Consider the following 6,587-nt stretch of genomic DNA (forward strand, 5'->3'; position numbering starts at 1 on the left):
AATCATGTGTGCTATGAAAACATTATGTGGATGGTAACCAGAGTAATTTGGCATGTTTTCTTTATGTTTTCTTTATATGAGACTAGAAAAAAAGTCATGCTACCATGTAATTAATTTTAAAAATTGTTAAAAAATAAACTTGAGCAAAAGGCACTTAACATGAAATAAATAACACTGTAAAACTTTAAAAGCATTCCTGGAATAACTTAAGGCCAGAAACACAAGTTGTGGAAATTACTATTTAAAAATGTATTAAAAAGTCTTAAATCACTCCTTGAATTTAAGTATTGAATTTGTACTCAACTCTCTTTCAAAAATCTCTAAAATAATAATAAAAAAAAACTTATGCCATGCCCTTTGCCTCTGATTTTATGTGTTAATAGTACTACCAGAAAATCAATCTTTTTTTATTCAAGTCCAGAGTAAACCAGCGGCCTAAACTCATTCACCATGGGGAGCATCTTGAAAGATTTTCCTAGACTTGAGGGGGAGCTATATTTCAAAAGACTTACAAAAATATTAAGACTGCTGAGTATTAAAAGACTGGCCTGTATTGTTAGCAAAGGTTACTGTTCCCAGTCAATCAAGTTGAAGAATGTGATGTTTATGTCAGTCTCCGAAGGCCTGCACTCTGATGAGACCCCAACACAGATTACTTGTTTGGGGAAGACCCTACTTTCCAAGCACAGGATGATGGCACAAGGTTACAGCACATCTCGTACACCATTTCTTCTCCTGTTAGCCCACCGGGATAACAGACTAGAGCCATAAAGATGTATATATTTCAAAAACATACTTCAAACAAGGACAGACAGACAATAAGCAGTAACCTTGCCTAAGATTAATGGAGTCTGAAGTAAGCACAGTTCTGAAGCAAAAGGCCACCCCATAAACAACTAGCTCCTAAAAAATATAAAATATCTGTCCAAAAAATAGCTTGTCATCATCAGTCAAGAAGAATCCAAGAGATGTGAGGCCTTGACAGCCAGAGCCTCTTGTCCTTTGTGTTGCACACAACTGATCCTGGCCAAACCACTTGGGTACCCGCATCTTGAGGCTTTTAGAGTGTGAGCAAATGGAGTCAAGAGAACGAGTGTGAGTGGATAAAATGAATTTGCCTAGAGATTTTGTAAAATAAAATCACCCTCCTCTCCTGTAATCTTGCCCTTGAGCTTTGTTACACAAATTTCCTCCAGATAATTTCACAACTAAGCTGGGTTTTGATGAAAAATGAAGCCAGTATACATTAAAGAGAACACTGAATGCTTCAGCTTTATCTGCAGCAGCTTCCCTGTGCTGAGGAGAGGAGGATGTCTTGCAGCAGGATGCTCTGAAATTCTCCTTAGGTCTGAGAAGTGTGCTGTGGATCAGAGGTGGAGTGGTAAGCGCAATGAGAGAGATTGATGACTCTCTCTGAAGAGCTGTTTTAAAAGCCCCCTCCCACATACATACTCCTGGCTATATCACTCTACACACAATTTAGCTTGTGACTCCATATAGGTAAGCAAGAATAACAGAGCCTGATTTACTGCTGTATTGCTCTAACTCTGGACTCAACTGAGTTTCACTGGTATAGAATCACAGAATCATAGAATCAGTAAGGTTGGAAGGGACCTCTGGAGATCATGTAGTCCAACCTAGAGCATGTTAGACAGGGTTGCATCCAGGCAGGCCTTGAATATCTCCAGAGAAGGAGACTCCACATAAAATTCAATAGTGAATAAATCCATGATAAGTGCCTACCCATATAAGTCATTTCCCAAGAAAACATAAGCATCCTCAGTATGATCTCCTCCCTAAACAACAAAACCAGAAGAATGGATTGTGCTTATGATCTTTGTTAAACATCCTCAGACACATTTTAAACTCTCTCTTCCCAGCTACACAGATCCTACTCTACACAATAAGTCAACTCCTGCATATGGCTATTGTCTCAAAAAGAATGATTGTAAAACTATTTTCAATATTTATCTATTTAAAGATTTCCACTCAGGAGAAAGCAAATGTAACACAGCTGCTTCTCCTAGCTGTACTCATCATACTGACTGTAAGCAGATTATGGTAATTATGATGGAAATTGCAGGAACTTGCCTTCTAATTAAAATGGAAATGGAATTTACAAAAGAAATATGTAACAAACTGTGCTTTCTCCTATAGTAAAATAAAATAAAATCTGCACCATACTGCCAGATGTTATTTTACTGCTGACATTATGAACAGGAAGGGCAGGTTCCTTCCCTCTGTTCATCAGAAATTGTCAAGCCTAACAGGAACATGCAGCTGTCCACCTGGAGGGGTGTGGTAGGCGACACGGGGCGCTGCGGAAGATCACGGGATGTGACGTCCCGACGAGGCAGGGCTAAGACAGGAAAAGACAGTGCGAGCGCGTATATAAAGAATTATAACGACGCAATAAACGCCATTTGCCGCATCCTCCATATGGAGTCAGTGTGGTGTGGCCCAGGGGCGGGCGGTGTCGCGGGCTCCTGTCCTCACCCTAACTCTGGGTATTGTTGCAACAGCAACAAAGTGGTGACCCCGACGTGATAGGGTGAGGGTAGTCGCCGGGGCGACGGGGGTGGCGCCAGACAGACGATGGAAGCAGTGATTAAGGTAATTCAAATGTGCGCGAAGGAATGGGGAACTTCTGTGAAGTCGAGCGCAATTTCGGCGTGTGTTGAACGCCTAATCCAGGAGGGTGCTGTACAGCGTCCTGCTGACATTCTTATCTCATCAAATTGGCCTCGGTGCTCCGAGGTGTTAGCGGAGCGGACTATGTCCGGCCACTCGGGAAAAGATCTTAAGGCTTGGGGTGTTGTGCTTACCCTGCTTCGCCGAGCGCGGGAGGAGCAGGAGGCTTGGCAGGCAGCACGGGGCTTGCTGTATGACTCGCAGCCGCAGGGCACCCAAACGGGGGACCCCTCGAACTCGCCGGGGGTATCCAAATCGGTGACGCGAGCGGCTGACAGCTCCGATGAGGACCATTTGTCCCCATTGGAGCCGCAAGTTCTGCCGGTGCAGCCCGTGTCGGCTGCAGCGCTGCAAACACGTAATCCTACACCTCCTGGTTATCCTTGGGAGGAGTTGCGAGCCGCCCATTACACTCCGGGCGAGGGAGGATTGCCTCCTGTCCTGGAAGAGCCTGAGAGTGAGGCAGACGCCTCACTTCCATCAGCCCCCATCGACAGGCGTCCGGTGGTGCCTGCCGACGAATGGCTACCGGGGTGCTTGATTAAACCTAATTGGGGAGCCGAGGGAGCACCGGGGGGAGAGAGGAGCAGGACAGAAGCTGATGCAGACATGCAGAAGTTAACGGAGCAGTTGCAGCATATGCGCGGTCCATCAGCGGCTGCGCACTCGTCTGAGCGACAAGATGTGGGCACAACGAGGGCGGGGGGTGAAGGAGAATGGAAAGAACAACAGGACATGGGGAGAGGTGGTAGTCAAGACAACCCAGACAGTCAAGGCCACTCAGAACTTAGCTCAGACTTGCGCAAGGTGCTCGAGGTGCTGCAACGATTGGAGGAAGAAGTTGGGAGGCAGAAACGTATAGTGCAGCAAGGGGGTGGGAAGCGAAGCAGTGACACAATCCAGCTGCCCAATTGGGACCTTGTTGCTAAAGATGTGTTGCTATCTGGTTTGGCCGTCCGCCCGGGAGCAGCAGTACAGATGTTCCCTGTGACTATAACCGCAGCGGGGATGGAGTGGCGGCCTTGGGATGCTAAAGTGATTACACAATTGATTAAAACAAAGGCAGAACACGGCCTGAATCACCCGCTCACGCAGGCAATGCTTGATAACCTGTTGGGTGCAGGTCCGGCCACCTCGGCGGACTGTCGCCAATTAGCGCAGATGATTTTAACACCGACTGAGAATGTCCTGTGGAAAGAGCAGTGGGCGAGTAGGCTACATCAAACGTTGATACAGGCGACACAAGATCCGCAGAGCCCCCTCAGGCACTCCACTTTGGGGCGCCTGAAAGGGTCTGATGCAGGGCTAACTGCCCAACAGCAAGCGGCCGGTCTACGGACTGCAGAATTGAACGCCACAGCGCGGGCAGCCCGTGAAGCATTCAATGATCTACAGCGTTATGTGAAACCCCCCGAACCATGGACACAGGTGAAGCAAGGATTAACGGAAAATTTTGCCGATTTTTGCAACCGTTTGCAGGCCTCCCTAGAATCGGCAGCAACCTTGCCGGGGGAGGCCAAGAACGCAATTATGCTGGAGTGTATTCATCAGCAGGGCAATGAGCAGACTAAGAGCGCACTGCTCACGGCGCCAAAAGGAGCGTCGATAGGGGCAACCATAAAGCATGTCTTGGAGCATGCCCAGAATGTGCTGTCTGGAGTAACTTTTCCTCGCAAATGCATAGTGCATTTGTGCCCCACTCTAGTGTGCTAGCGGCCATGATAACAAAGATGCGGACGGCCGCTCTGCGTATGTTCGGTACCGAACCCTCCACTCTCTGGCTCCCGTATAAAACCCAGTGCTGGGAGGAGCAATTATGCAACCAAAAAAAAAAAAAAAAAAAAAAAAAAAAATAGTGCTAGCTTTAGAAGGATACCCTGGGAAGATACGATGTGGGCCAACGCTCCAAGGTTGGACTCACTTGCGCATTATTCACCCATCCGCATCAGTCCGAGTACTGACGCGACCTCAACCAGGCCTGACAGTCTTTACAGATGCCTCGTCACAAACGGGCCGAGCGGTAGTAGTATGGCAAGACAAGGGTGAATGGCAGTCTGTTTCTGCCCAAGATACCGCTCAATCAGTACAATTTTTGGAGGCAAAAGCCGTGTGCCTGGCTCTCGACTTACCGTATGAGGGCCATGTAAACATTGTCACAGATTCTATGTTTGTCTTTAAGCTCCTGGCCTCCATGGCCACGCCCGGCTGGGCGGGCACGGATATTGCCTGTATGCTTGAGAACCATCTACAGGATCGCGGAAGTACTGTGTCCATATTACATGTAAAGAGCCATTCCAATGTCCCTGGATACTACCAAAGGGGTAACGCAGTGGCAGACCAAGCCGCGACGCGGGTGTACACCCTTCAGGACGCGCGCGCACTCCATGACCACTTTCACATAGGTGCACGTGGACTAGCCAAATCGAGCAACATTTCCATCTCAGACGCAAGAGCAGTGGTAGCCACCTGCCCATACTGTCAACATAGCCCTTTGTGGGGGGCGGGAGTTAACCCTCGAGGTCTACAGCCTAACCAGATCTGGCAAACTGACTTTACCTGGCATGCGCCCTTCCAACCGCAAGCGTGGCTTGCCGTCACCATTGATACGGCCAGCACGTACCTTGTGGCTACCTGTCACCGTAAAGCAACCGCCAAAGCCGCACAATCTCATTGGGAAACAACAATCGCTGTCTTGGGACTTCCTGAGGTCATCAAAACAGACAATGGAGCCGCATTTGTTGCTCATAGTTCCCGGGAGTGGGCCAACAAATGGGGCATCCAATTAAAACAGGGAATTCCATATAACAGCCAAGGTCAGGCCATAGTCGAACGTACCCATCAAGTTCTGAAGCAACGCTTACGGGCGCTTGGGGAGGGGGACGGATTGGGCATAGGTGGGAAGCGTGTCCCCTTACCCCTCCAGGCCAACCTTTTAGCTCGCGCACTATTTGGCCTGAATCATTTTGTGCGCGGGGAAAATCGAAATGCTCTGGTCGACAAACATTGGGCCAAAGCAGCGGTGGAAGACGGCCCTCCAGTCAGGGTTCGAGATCCTGAGTCAGGGGTCTGGGAGGATGGTTGGACCTTTATAACAGGAGGAAGAGGATACGCGGCGATCCGCAAGGGAGAGGCAATACGCTGGGTACCAGCGCGGTGGATACGTCCTGATGTCCATCAATAATACTCACCTTAGTTCTCAAGTGTCTTTTGCAGGTTCCGTAAGGAGGAAATACGTTCTTGTGACCGGCTGATATCATGAGAGCAGCGTCGCGGGAAAGAGAATGATGCCGAGTTCACAAGGATTGGGAGTTGCTATGCACGCTTAGCTTTGCTTTAGGGCTTTCACACTGGCTTGAGAATTACAAGGCTGCAGCCCGCTTACAGCACTGGCATCCCTGGCTTTGCCGCATGTGTACGCAGCTTGCGGCGTACAATTAATGAGTTACGGTGTCCTCACTCTGGGTATCAACGTCTCCTGATGATTCAAGAAACAACGACTGTATTGTAGCATGGAGAGGGGGACTTGTGGTAGGCGACACGGGGCGCTGCGGAAGATCACGGGATGTGACGTCCCGACGAGGCAGGGCTAAGACAGGAAAAGACAGTGCGAGCGCGTATATAAAGAATTATAACGACGCAATAAACGCCATTTGCCGCATCCTCCATATGGAGTCAGTGTGGTGTGGCCCAGGGGCGGGCGGTGTCGCGGGCTCCTGTCCTCACCCTAACTCTGGGTATTGTTGCAACAGCAACAGAGGGGAGGTTGTTAGTGAAGGAGTAGTGACTTTTGGCTTTCTTTGAGGTTATGCAGCCTTTCTAATGTAGATATGTATTAACATTGTCTAGTTGAGGAGTTGAATGGAAGGAAAGAACCACTGTTTACCTTGCATCTGAAA

General features: G+C 48.6%; 1 long non-coding RNA gene across 1 annotated transcript; it reads left to right on the forward strand.

Moving 5' to 3' along the window:
• The first annotated feature begins 2,302 nt into the window (after window positions 1-2,302).
• LOC134144741 (uncharacterized) lies at window positions 2,303-6,356 on the forward strand. Its single transcript, XR_009959478.1, has 2 exons — window positions 2,303-2,613; window positions 5,905-6,356. It is a non-coding gene; the product is annotated as an uncharacterized LOC134144741 (long non-coding RNA).
• Window positions 6,357-6,587: the final 231 nt, after the last annotated feature.

The sequence above is a fragment of the Rhea pennata genome, chromosome 1 (assembly GCF_028389875.1).
Source record: "Rhea pennata isolate bPtePen1 chromosome 1, bPtePen1.pri, whole genome shotgun sequence".
Classification (NCBI taxonomy): Eukaryota; Metazoa; Chordata; class Aves; order Rheiformes; family Rheidae; genus Rhea; species Rhea pennata.